This window comes from Chelonoidis abingdonii, chromosome 6 (assembly GCF_003597395.2).
Source record: "Chelonoidis abingdonii isolate Lonesome George chromosome 6, CheloAbing_2.0, whole genome shotgun sequence".
NCBI classification, from domain to species: Eukaryota; Metazoa; Chordata; order Testudines; family Testudinidae; genus Chelonoidis; species Chelonoidis abingdonii.
In genome coordinates this window covers 132,579,504-132,593,444 of record NC_133774.1, presented here as the reverse complement: position 1 = coordinate 132,593,444, position 13,941 = coordinate 132,579,504, and the positions used below count along the sequence as shown (strand labels likewise).

Sequence of the window (13,941 nt, the reverse complement as noted above, 5' to 3'; positions counted from 1 at the left end):
GTGAAGACTGAAGCAAGGAATCCATTTAGTTTCTCTGCAATGACTTTATTGTCTTTAAGCACTCCTTTTGTATTTCGATCATCAAGGGGCCCCACTGATTGTTTAGCAGGCTTCCTGCTTCTGATGTACTTAAAAAACATTTTGTTATTACCTTTGGAGTTTTTGGCTAGCCGTTCAGAGAACCCAGTGGAAAACTGAGTAACCCTGCAATGTGGGCCCCAAGATCTCAAGTGCTTACATGATAGATAAAGCACACATGCCAGTGCATAATCTAATCTATTTTGACAGTCACTCAGCATTTCCCGTATACTGATCCACTAAGGCTACAAAAAAATCTAGGCAATTTCCAAAATACCTTTGTCTTCTCTACAAAGGACAAAACTCGATGCACTTAACTTCTAGGACAAAGAACCTATGGTTTGGTTAAAAAAAACCTAGAAGACTAATGACTTTGTTCAGGTAGAACTCAAACATTATTTTAAAGAAAAACAATGGATGAGTTTGCATGACAGCTTTGTTGTTAGGGAATGCAGTAGGAAGGATCAATCATTAAAGGCTGCAACACACTCATTCCTCTCTTGCAGATGTAACTGTGATGAAAATGCTGCCTTTAGTGATAGGTGAAATAAAGAGCACCCTCCCAAAGGGTCAGAAGATGAATTTGAGATATCACATCAGGGAAGTTGTCTGCCCAGTATAAGGACAACCACCAATCCTTCAAAAAAACCCCATGACAGTAATAACGCTTTTCAGTTTCAACTAGAAGCCAGTATTCAAAAATAGCAGACAGATGTATTTTGATCAATGACAAGGACAGAATGAGAAACTTCAAGTGTAATAAATACTCCAAAATCGATGACATAGGTGCAAGGGTATAGGGTCAGGTTATTAGATGCCTATACTGAAACCCTTGTCCATTTCCATTTCAGTAAGCTACATTCCAGGGTGAACAGCTTCTTGAATTGCAGCAAGATACTGCTTCATGCTTTACCAGAAGTAGTCAAAATCCCATGGGTCAAACAATGAAGTACAGTGACGCTGGGTTTGGATGCAGAAGGAAATGTGTTCTTGGGATATCCATGTAACAGTACTGCCTGATCCAAGCTGGAGTGATCAGGATGATCCTTGATCCTGGTTTTGTTCTATTTTCCTGATCAGTAGAAGCAATGGAATCAGTGAGAAAGCATAATGTCTGCTCCAATCCAACAGGACCACATCTTATTGAGTTTCTGTCTACTCCTGTCCTGAAATAAAACTGTGGACCATTTAAATTGCTAGTTGTGACACAAAGACCTAGGAAACAACAACTCCACCTCCTGCACAACAGCTCTACCATGAACTGTTTCAGAGACCACTTCCTCCGGTCTTCGTTTCTATGATTTTTCTTATCTGACAAGATACTTTCTTTGCTAACCAGCTGGAGGTACACCATGTAAATTAGATGAGCCAGATACTAGTCACAGAGACAAGCACCTTCCTGCTTGTTAAAGTAGAACTTTGCTGTCTTGTCTTGCACATGCAGCCATGGAGAAGAGATAAAAGACTGAAAAGTCCATCTGATATATGGAATCTACTTTTCCACATCTTCCCGTCTCCATGAATGTTAAGCAAACTTCCCTGGTATAGACACACATGTACACCCTGATGCCTGAAGTATGCTATTACCTAACCCAGGGGTTCTCAAACTGTGAGTCAGGACCCCAAATGGGGTCGCCAGGGCTGGCTTAGACTTGCTGGGCCCGGGGCTGAAGCCTAAGGCCCACCGCCTGGGACTGAAGCCCGAGGACTGAAGCCCTGGGCAGCGAGGCTCAGGTTACAGCACACACACCCAGGGCTGATGCCCTTGAGCTTCAGTTTTGCCCGCCTCCACCCAGGGTGGTGGGGCTCGGACAGGCTCAGGCTTCAGTCCCTGCTCCTGGGGTCATGTAGTAATTTTCGTTATCAGGTGGTACAACGAAGTTTGAGAACCCCTGATCTAACCAGGTATTTAATAACACTTTCTACAGAAGCCAGATCCAAGAATGCTATATTGGTCAAAATTGTTTCTATATAAAAGCATAATTACTTTCAGGCTAGTCTGAAAGCTACATGAAAATATGTATCTTCTATGTTGAGAGCCCCAAACCAGTCTTACGGGGATATAGATAGGAATAATAGAAGGACAGAGACAATAGGTAAAATCAGCATTCAAGATCTGAACACTAATTTAACTGTTAACTTTCTCAAGTCCATGATGAAAACGAAGGCAATTTTTTGTATTTTGTTTTTTTAAATGAGAACATAAGAATGGCTATACTGGGTCAGACCAATGGTCCATGTAGCCCAGTATCCTGTCTTACAATAGTAGCCAGTGCCAGATGCTTCAAGGAGAATGAATAGAAACAGCAATCATTAAGAGATCTATCCCATTGTCCGCTCCCAGCTGTTGGCAGTCATAGGCTAGGGAGACCCAATCGTGGCCCATCTTGGCTAATAGCCATGGATGGACCTATCCTCCATGAACTTATCTAATTGTTTTTTGAACCAAGTTATACCTTTGGATTTCACAACATCCCCTGGCAACAAGTTCCACAGGTGAACTGTACATTGTGTGAAGAAGTATTTCCTTTTGGTTGTTTTAAACATGCTGCCTATTAATTTCATTGAGTGGCCCCTAGTTTTTGTGTTACAGGAAGGAGTAAACAATGTTTACTCACTTTCTCCACACCATTCATGATTTCATAGACCCCCAACATATTCCCCCCTTAGTCATCTCTTCCCCAAGATGAACAGTCCCAGTCTTTTAAATCTCTCCTCAAAACTGCACACAGTATTCAAGGTGTGGGTGTACCATGGATTTATATAATGGCATTATGATATTTACTGTCTTACTACCTATCTCTTTCCTAATGTTAGCTTTTTGATCTGCTGCTGCACACTGAATGGATGTTTTCAGAGAATCATTTATAACAACTCTTTATTGAGTTATAACAGCTAATTTAGATTCCATCATTTTGTCCGTATAATTGGAATTATGTTTTCTAACGTGCATTACTTTGCATTAATCAACACTGAATTTCATCTGCCATTTTGTTGCCCAGTCACTAATTTTGGGAGATCCATTTGCAACTCTTGGCAGTCTACTTTGGACTTAAACATCTTGAATAGTTTTATATCCTGTTTATCCCTTTTTCCAGGTCATGTATTAATATTCTGAACAGCACTGGTCTCAGTACAGATCCCCAGGGGACCCTGCTATTTACCTTTCCCCACTTTGAAAACTGACCATTTATTCCTACTCTGTTTCCTGTCTTTTAATCAGTTACTGATCCGCGACAGTACCTTCCCTCTGATCCCATAACAGCTTACTTTGCTTAAGAGTCCTTGGTGAGAGATCTTGTCAAAGGCTTTCTGAAAGTCCAAGTACACTATATCCACTAGATCACCCTTGCTCACGTTTGTCAACCCCCCCAAAAAAATTGAATAGATATGGGGGGCATAATTTCCCTTTACAAAACTGCTGTTAACTCTCCCCTAATAAATTGTGATCATTTAGGTGTCTGATAATTCTGTTCTTTACTATAGTTTAAGCCAAATTGTATGGTACTGAAGTCAGGCTTATTAGCCTGCAACTGCCAGGATTGTCTCTCGAGCCTTTTTTTTAAAAAAATGGTGTCACATTAGCTATCCTCCAGTGATCTGGTACAGAAGCTGATTTAAAGGATAGGTTATATACCATACTTAGTAGTTCTACGATTTCATATTTGAGTTCCTTCAGAACTCTTGGGGAAAATACCATCTCGTCTGTTTAATTTGTCAATTTGTTCCAAAACCTCCTCTATTGACACCTCAGCCTGGGACAGTTCCTCATTTTTATCACCTAAAAATGGCTCAGGTTTGGGAATCTCCCTTACATCTGCAGCAATGAAGACCAATGCATTTAGCTTCTCCACAATAACCTTATCTTCCTTGAGTTCTCCTTTAGCACCTCAATCGTCCAGTGGCCCCAGTGATTGTTTGGCAGGCTTCCTGCTTCTGATGTACTTAAAAAAAAATAAAAAAGTCTGTTAGTTTTTGGGTCTTTTGCTAGTCGCTCTTCAAATTCTTTTTTGGCCTACCTAATTGAACTCTTACACTTGACATGCCAGAGTTTATGCTCCTTTCTATTTTCCTCAGCAGGATTTAACTTCCAATTTTTAAAGGCTGCCTTTTTGCCTTTAATGGCTTATTTTACTTTGTTATTTAGCCACTGTGGCACTTTTTTCATTGTCTATGTTTTTAAATTTGGGATATACATTTAATCTGAGCCTTTATTATGCTGTTTTTAAGAAGTTTCCATGCAGCTTGCAGGCACTTCAGTTTTATGCCTGTGACTTTTAATTTTTGTTTAACTAACTTCCGCATTTTTGTGTAGTGACCTGTGATAAATGGGGGGAGGAGGGTAAGCTTCCTTTTGTGAACACCCAGCCAGCCAGCCAGCTGTAGAATTCCTCTTGGTGTTTGTTCTCTGCTTGCTTTACCTGTAAAGGGTTAACAAGTCCCCCAGGTAGAGGAAGAGGGGGGAAAAGAGGGCACCTGACCAAAAGAGCCAATGGGAGGGCTAGAACTTTTTAAAATTGGGAAAGAAACTGTCCCTTTGTCCATTGTTCTCTGGGCTGCAGGAACACAGAGCAGCAATGCTATAAGCAGGAATGCTATGTAAGGTTTGAACAAGGTATGAAAAAGTATCTTCCATACCTAGAAAAAATAATTTGGATAGGGAATGTTTAGTTAGACACTATCAGGTTTATTTCTTATTTTGGCTCGTGGATCTCCTCTTTGCTAACCCGATGCTTTTGTTTGCTTGTAACCTTTAAGCTGAACTCCCAAGAAAGCATTTTGGATGCTTAATTTTTGGAATTGCTCTTAAAATCTAGCAAAAGCCTAAGCTCCAGATGTATTTTTTTTCCCTGTTTGTTTTTAATAACATTTACCTTTTTAAAAAACAGGATTGGATTTTTGGAGTCCTAAGAGGTTTGTACATGTTGTTTGATTAGTTGGTAGCACAGCTAATGTCCTTTGTTTTCTCTCTCAGCTCTTCCCTGGAGGGGAGGTGAAAGGGCTTGAGGGTACCCCACAGGGAGGAATTCCCAAGTGTTCCTTCCTGGACCCGAGGGTTTTTCTTTGCATTTGGGTAGTGGCAGCGTTTAGCAAGCGAAGGTCAGAGATAAGCTGTAACCTTGGGAGTTTAATACAAGCCTGGAATGGCAAGTATTAATTAGAATCAATTAATTAGAATTAGAATCCTTGCAGGCCCCTACCTTCTGTACCTGAAGTGTCAGCGTGGGGATTTAGTCTTGACATCACCTTTCTGAAGCTAAATGCTACTGTGGTGGGCTTCTCTGGTATTTCCCCCCACACCAAGGATGCTAAGTTTGATTGTAGCATTGTTCCTATCACCAAGTGGTTCAACCATATTCACCTCTCGGACCAGAGTCTGTGCTCCACTTAGGACTAAATCAAGAATTGCCTCTCCCCTTCTAAGCTGCAAGAACTACCTCACAGAAAAGTCTTTTCCTCTGTACTGTTTTGATATTTTTCTTCAGGCTCCCATATTCTCAATAAGAAATCTGCATTTAACATCTCCCTTTACCATATTTCTTTTGTTGCTGACATGCACATGCATTGCATCTGGAACCTAGAAGATTCCTGCTTCTTTTAAACTAGGTTGGGTCAACCTGAATGATAAAGCAGCGGAGCTAATTTTATCTTCTCCAGCATATCATTAGTTTTGCTACTGAACAATCCTCAAAGGGAAGAACTTCTTGAGCTCCTAGCAAAGAGGCTGGATGACTAAAGCCAAGAATACCTACTGGCCAAGAGTGATGCCAGATGCCACAGTTCTCGCCAATATACAGTGAATCATATGAAGCACAAACGGCATGTCTAGAAACAGGGCAGACTCAATGTCAGTATCTTTTATCATTTTACTTTGCTCCTCGAAAAGCTAGTCAAGCAAAGGAAGTATCGGATATCAAACTTGGACACCTACAGCAGGGATGGGTCACTGGCAGCCCAACGGTTGCATCTGGACCACTAGGTCATTTTATTTGGCTCACTAACAGGTAAGAGATTATTTATTCTGCAATGACATTTCTTATTTCTCAACCTTTTTGGGGGGAGCTGTGATAAACATACCATGAGTATCAAGAGCTTATTTCAATATGGAAGACTGATTGCTAGAAAGAATGTTTGTGCACTTCTTTGGGTTGCATGTATGCTGAACATAAGCAAATTCAATACCCCGAAACATCAGGATTCTGTCTGCTGTGCTATGAGCGAGGTAGGAAATGGCTCACTGACAAACCAGTGGCTGATTCTTCTGCCTTTACAGTTTATCATGAGTAAAAGAAAGATAGAGAAAACTAAGTCGCCCATGTACAGTGGGAGGGTGAATATCTTTGTACTTAAAATGGAGGTAAGTCCCAATGCCCCATATGTTTGCAAGTCATGACAATGACAAATGAATATCACTGGAAAAATCACCACAGGACCCATCACAAAGCAAATAATGAAATACATGCAGGGATAAGCCACTGTGGCTTATCTAAAAGGCAAAGTTTTAAAGCAACAGAGTTGTTTTGCTAGAGTTACCCCAGTACAAACTTTGGGTCTTACTGCATCATATCTTGTCACTCTGGTGATGGCATGGGCTAGAAAGCCACTGCATGAGACTGAAAGAGTGAAACAATGTGCAGTGCAAATGGGAAGGGCGTTTGGTGATGACAGAATGGCAAAAAAAAATTCAACAGTATCACTATGTACAGTTTCGTGAAGAGCTTTACGTATCCCTGAACACGTAAAAGGAAAGTTAAAAGAAAATTATGCGTAAGTGTTTCTTCTTTGGCATTAGGCGACAGTACAGCTATGTCAAATGTAAGTCAGCTATGATATATATATATGGACAACTGACAGTAATTTTAACATGCATATCATGAAGAACTTATGAAATTAGCCTTATTACACAGAACAAAGGGTCCAGATATGTTTGGTGTGCTTCAAGAAGCTGTTGCAGGTTTTGGAGATTGTAAAAAGTTGTTGTAACAGATGAAGCACCTACTCAAGGTGCTCAAGGGCTGGGTTTCCAGGTTTATTGAAGCACTGCCCAACTCTGCCCTGCATTATTCATCAAGAGTTGCTGTGTGGAAAATCACTGTATTTTAAACCACATAATAGGAGGTGCAAACAGATCACTCAACCGTCACAAATTAGTAGCTTTTCTTGATGAAGAGGATGCATAGCAGGACAATTTGGAGCTATACAGAGAAGAGTGATGAATAAGCCATGGAAAATGCCTCGTGAGATTCTTTCCAACAAAAAACACAGAGTGTCATCTTTCTGAAAGGCAGAGTTCTGATACTAAGAAGTTTCAGGAAAAACTGGAAGATTCAGTTTTTCTGTGCTATACAGCATTTTTGAGAGACATAACCTGAATTGTTTGAATATGCAACTGCAAGGCATGGACTAGACTGCATCAGACCTCACTGCTCACATGGATGGGTTCTGAAGCAAGCTTTCACTTATTAACACTCACCTGTTACATTTGAATTTGCCCACTTTACAACATGTGATGCACATACATCAGAACCGCAGGAGTGCGACTCAGAGTTTAGCAGGAACGATACTGACAGTGAAATCCTGTTGCTCAATTTTTATGAATATTTTAAGCATTTTGAAAGTTTTCAACCTCATCTGATGCTTTTTAATGATCCACTTGCAGCTGCTGTCAATGACTAGCCTTCTGAACTGCAACTACAACTGCAGGAACTGCAGCACCTTTCTTTGTTGCAGAGAAGAATAAAAGGGACACTCAGTTCTGGAAACTGCTTACTGAGTCCCATTTCCCAAATCTGAGAAAGTAGGTGTTGAAATTGTGCTCTCTCTTTGGAAGAACCCATTTGTGAAAGTGACTTCTCCCGATTGATTCATATGAAATCAAAGGAAAGGAACCAACTGACAAATGAAACATTCTTTCATCTTTTGCAGCTTGGATGCAATAAAGTTGATACACATATGCACCTCAGTGTGCATAAAGTCTCACTCTAAGTTTCACACTGACTGACAAGATACTGTAACAATGATAAGCAGCACAGAAAAAATGATAAGATGGGTTTGGTTTTTTGTTATTTTCATTTACTAAACCCTGGCTCTTCTGCACAGTGAATAGAAGGTTAGTGAAAAAGGTGTTTAAACTGTTGTAGGGTTTATTGTTTATTTTCTCATTATTATATAAAGGTTGTGCTTATATAGGCCTTTTATATTTAAGACCACTTCAGTTTTACATTGTTAATACACCACTAACTGTACGCTAACATACTGTAGTGAAAGAAGAAGAAAGAAATATGGAGATATACCTATCTCAGAATTGGAAGGGACCCTGAAAGGTCATGGAGTCTAGCCCCCTGCCTTCACTAGCAGGACCAAGTACTGATTTTGTCTCAGATCCTTAAGTGGTCCCCTCAAGGACTGAGCTTACAACCCTGGGTTTAGCAGGCCAATGCTCAAACCACTGAGCTATCCCTCACCTGTGTAGTGTAGCAAACATTTCTGAGCTACGCAATATATTCTCCAAAACAGGGGTGGGCAAACATTTTGGCCCAAGAGCCACAGCTGAGTATGAAAATTGTATGGCAGGCCATGAATGTTCATGAAATTGGGGGTTGGGGTGCAGGAGGGGGTGAGGGCGATGGCTCTGCCAGGAGTGCGGGCTCTAGTGTCGGGCCAGAAATAAGGAGTTCAGGATGTGGGAGGAGGCTCTGGGCTGGGGCAGAGGTTGAGGTGCGGGGAGGGCTCTGGCTGGGGGTGCAGGCTCTGGGGTGGGGCTGGAAAAAAGGTATTGGGGGTGCAGGAGGTTGCTCCGGGATGAGAGAGAGGGGCTCAGAGGGCAGGAGGAGGATCAGGGCTGGGGTTGGGGCATGGGAGGGGGTCAGGGGTGCAGGCTCCCGGCAGCACTTACCTCAAGCAGCTCCCAGAAGCAGTGGCATGTCCCCACTCCAGCTCCTACATGGAGGTGCAGCCAGGTGGCTCTGGACATTGCCCTGTCTGCCAGCACCACCCTGCAGCTCCCATTGGCCACAGTCCCCAGCCAATAGGAGCCATGGAGGCAGCGTACAGAGCCTCCTGGCTGCCCCTACGTGTAGGAGCCGAAGGGGGGATACGATGCTGCTGCCGGGAGCCGCACAGAGTGGGGCAAATCCCTGATCCCGCTCCCCAGCTTGAGCACTGGGGTGGGGTAAGCCCTGGATCCTCCTCCCCAGCAGAAGCTCAAGGGCTGGATTAAAATGTCTGGAGGGCCGGATGTACATGGTCTAGAACCATAAAGAAACACTCACATATCTCTCTTGAGGAATGGGCACCATGTCGAAGATAGAGGGCATATGCACTGAGGAAACTACACCATCCACAAAAGAGGAAGAGCCAAACTGAATACTAGGAATTGAGACAGAAAAATGGCCAGAGGCACCCTCAGAATAGAGGAAGGGAGTACAGAGATCTTGGATCTTTAGCAATAATAATATAATATAAGGAGATATACCTATCTCATAGAACTAGAAGGGACCCTGAAAGGTCATTGAGTCCAGCCCCCTGCCTTCACCAGAAGAACCAAGTACTGATTTTTGCCCCAGATCCCTCCCTAAATGGCTCTCTCAAGGACTGAACTCACAACCCTGGGTTTAGCAGGCTAATGCTCAAACCACTGAGCTATCCCTCTCCCCCAATGCTTACAGAATGTACATATCATAGAAATGTGTAATGCTACCACTGAGGTTATAAACACCCAGCTCCTCTAACCATTCCTTAAGGTCCTCTCTACCTACTGAAACACTATTTGTATCTGAGCTACACAGCAGAGTGAAGGAAAGAGGGTAAAGTACGTCTCTGTCATGATATCTCCACACAGACTCCGCAGAAGACTAACTAGCACTGACCTTTCTGAGGACTCCTGCTGCTTAAACAGTAACTGCAGCACTGCCTTCCCAAAACCAGCATCTGTTTTTGATACCATATCGAGAAAATGGTGATTTATGAAGTTGTGCTTTGAATATGTAGCAGCCGTAAAAATTTTAGATAAGGACGCTCTGGACATATGTTACACCGAGACTGCAACTTATGTGCTAGAGAGCACCCCCAGGTATTGAGTCAAAATTTAATATTATTCATTACATTTATTATGGTAATTCCCAGAGGCCAACCAAGAACAGGGTCCCATTGTGGTAGGTGCTGTATAAACACAGATGGCTTCTGCCCCAATCTAAATAGACAAGACAGATACAGGGTGGGGAAAGGGGTATAATACACAACTCTCAATGAGGACATTTGACAATGCTCTCCAATGGAGATAGACAAGACTTTGAGAACAAGGCCCCAGCTTAGAACAGACCCCTGAAGTCTGATGGCAGGTGAGGCTGTGATAGGGAACCCCACAGGAATTTTCAAAGCAGCAAAATTACAAGTAAATAACTTTAAAGATTCCACAACTGAGACTCCGTTTCTGTGTTAAGTAAAAGGCTTAAGAGACATGTCACTATGAAACGGAATAGAGACATGGTGGGTTAGCAATGGCAGGAGCAGTTTCGGGTGGCCTGCATCCACATTAGCAGACTTATTAGTTTAGTTTGAACAGGTTCTCAAATTTGCTGAAATCCAAATCTTTTCCGACTGCTTCTCAGAACACCAGAAAACCAGCTGAAGCACTTATGTATGAAGGTGAAGTGTAAAACAAGTTCTTAGAACAGTCAACTTCTCTAGCATAAAAACACCTTAGTCTTCTCTAAGAAGTAGATAATAGCTCTTTTGATAAAGAGGATGAGCAACCTCACCTCTCAAGAATAGCTATGAGGCTTTGGAAAAATGTCAGGCAATGACAGCAACTGACTCAAACACTTCTAAAAAATTGTTTCACCAGGGGATCAACAAACTCCATGGTCTGTTTTGAAAACCCATACACCCTTACACAAAATTCTATTTGTTAAACCAGCTCAACTAAACATTTTAAAACCAGTTGGGGCCATAATGTAGATGAGGTACTCTAAATCCTGAGTCGGTTTCAAAACCCTCTTGATACAAAAATATTAAAACTGATAAACAGCATAGAAAACTGCACATCCGACTAAGAATTACAAATATAAACAAAGCAACAAAGAGTCCTGTGGCACCTTATAGACTAACACACAAAATGTTCTAACTACCATGCCATTTAACAGAACTATTTGCAAACAGTGGGTAACAAAAACTTTTTTCCCCTTTCTTGGTTGTGTGACTGCTCTAGCAGGAATATTTATACACTTGGTCCATGAAACTTTTGGCTTGCAGAATACTGTGTTCTCCCTCGACGTGGCCCCCTCACACAGTGGGGGTTAAAGCTCCACCTGCATGGTTGGAGTTGCAGGATCAAGGATTATGGCTGTGGACTGTTGCTCAAAAACAGTGGTCAACAGCTCAGGTCACTGTTAGCTGGGGCAACCATGATATCAGACAACTTCCTCTTAGGGAAGATAGTCATAGCAAGAGTTCTCATTGGTAGACTGCTGGTCTCTAAATGCCATTGCTCTTTAAGGTTCAATGGCCCTATGCTAGTAGGCATCAATGCTTGAAATGCTCCTCTGTGGCACTGCTGCTTTAGCTCTACAATGCACCATGGTAGCACTACCAGGGCAGTTGAAGTAGGAGCATAGGGGAGTCCTTAAAGTACAGAAACACTCCGAGACTGGTCTCCATCCACTACCCCATCTCAGACCCTCCCTTTTTCATAGCACTGGTCTTCTTAACATGGTTCCCAACCCCACACACAACCTTTCTTTCCCCAAGTTCATGCACTACCTGCTTCCCTCCCACATTCCAACTAGCTCCTCCTGAATCCCTGCACCCCCGCAGGTCCCCCCAACCACAGAAAACAGCACTGTGGAGAGCCAAAGGAAGAAAAAATGGCCACGTGTACTAGCAGAGATGTGAAGAGGTCAATGAAGAAAGACTGCCTGGGCTATCCAATCCAGATTCCTACCAAGCGTATACCCCTGGTTTTCCAAAAACGCAACACCACTATACTTAATTGTCCTACACCACAGCCCCTGGCCTCCCCCGACTACCATGCCACTAAATCCCTCTACTCCCTATATAGCCCTGCTTATCCACTTTAACTTCCTGGGATAACTCTTTTCTGCCATTTCCCCATAACCCCAGCAATCCCCTCTCACCTATTTTACACCCCCTTGCTGCCCAGTCTGACTCCAGAGTTTCACAACCAACATTTTTAAGACATGAATAATATCTTCCTTTTCAGCTATGACAGTTTCATATGCTGGAAGTTTACCTTGTAGTTTTGGCTATATGGATGTAAAGAATTAAAATGACAAAATACAAACCAAACAGTCAGCCTATAATTCCAGATAACTAAACCAATAAATCACCTGCAAATTAAAAGTCAGATTCACCAGTGCACTCCTGCTACTTTGTGCTGTTCTAGTTAGGCAAAGCACCTGTAAACTCACCTTAAATGAATGCTAGCTGCTTTATGAGGTTCCAGAGCAACAATCAATCAGATCACAGAAGTTAAAATAAAAATGTAATTTTAAGGTTGATATTCAACTCACTAGAGATATCACATAGCAGCATGTGTTTTTGAGTTTCTTATTTAGTGTTCAGGCATAACATCTTTAATTTAAAAAAACACCACCACTATTTCCAGATAAAAATTATGTTTAACTTCAGTTAAGATTGACAGTATGTACCAGTAACTAACAGTAAACACACATTACAGAGATATCACAGCTACACCAAAAACAACCATTACAAACCTAGGAAATCGAGAAATCCAAACACAGAAATGCACAATTAAAACACCGAAACAACCTTAACTTGAAACTTTTAGTATGTGCTGTGCCAGATTAAATTAAAGTGATTTTTAATAATACTGTGGAGTATTCTTTGTTTTTCCTCATGGTGCCAATACAGGACACAGTTAAGGTTGGTTAGATCCATTTCCATATGTTGATAGGATTGGACTTCTTAGCACAGACAGTGAAAACAGACAGAGTGGTGGTGGGGGTGACGAGTGTTGGTGTTATATTGGAGGGTGTGAGGTCCTGGTCATGTGAGGCCCCACTGGGTGGGTGGGAGCACACACAGCAATACATCATGGTGGGGTACGACCAAATGGAGAGGAGACACTTCTGCCTGGACAGCGATGGGGGTAGGAGGAGGAGAAGTCAGAGGGGGGACTGGAGGAGGATTAAGAGGCAAGGGTAATGTTGGCTCAAAAACACCTTGTAGGGGCAACTGGGAGGGAAGGCCTAAGGAAAACACTGAGGCCCCAGGCCAGACAACTAAGAGGAGCCCCAGACACTGACACCCCAGTGGTGGTGGGAATCTGGAAAGGAGATCCAGGCACTGACACTCCACTAGAGGACATGGGGGGAAATCCGAGGTCCGGGCACTGAAACCCCACAGCGATGAAGGGAACATGAAGGGGAGGCCCGGACACAGAGACTGACACCCCCGGGGGTGCGGGGGGAGGGGACCGGACACGGAGACTGACACCCCGCGGGGGAGGGGGCCGGACACGGAGACCGACACCCCGCGGGGGTGCGGGGGGAGGGGGCCGGACACGGAGGCTGACACCCCGCGGGGGAGGGGGCCGGACACGGAGGCTGACACCCCGCGGGGGGGGAGGAGGAGGGAGAGGGCCCGGCACGGAGACTGACACCCCCCGCGGGGGAGGGGGCCGGACACGGAGACCGACACCCCGCGGGGGTGCGGGGGGAGGGGGCCGGACACGGAGACTGACACCCCGCGGGGGAGGGGGCCGGACACAGAGACTGACACCCCCCGGGGGGGGAGGAGGAGGGAGAGGGCCCGGCACGGAGACTGACACCCCCCGCGGGGGAGGGGGGAGAGGGCCAGATACGGAGGCAGACACCCCCCGCG

At 43.6% G+C, this 13,941-nt stretch overlaps 1 protein-coding gene across 6 annotated transcripts in view; it reads right to left on the bottom strand.

Moving 5' to 3' along the window:
- Positions 1-13,941, bottom strand: part of HOOK3 (hook microtubule tethering protein 3) — a 138,777-nt gene that overhangs the window by 124,505 nt on the left and 331 nt on the right. The gene's annotated exons all lie outside the window — the stretch shown is intronic.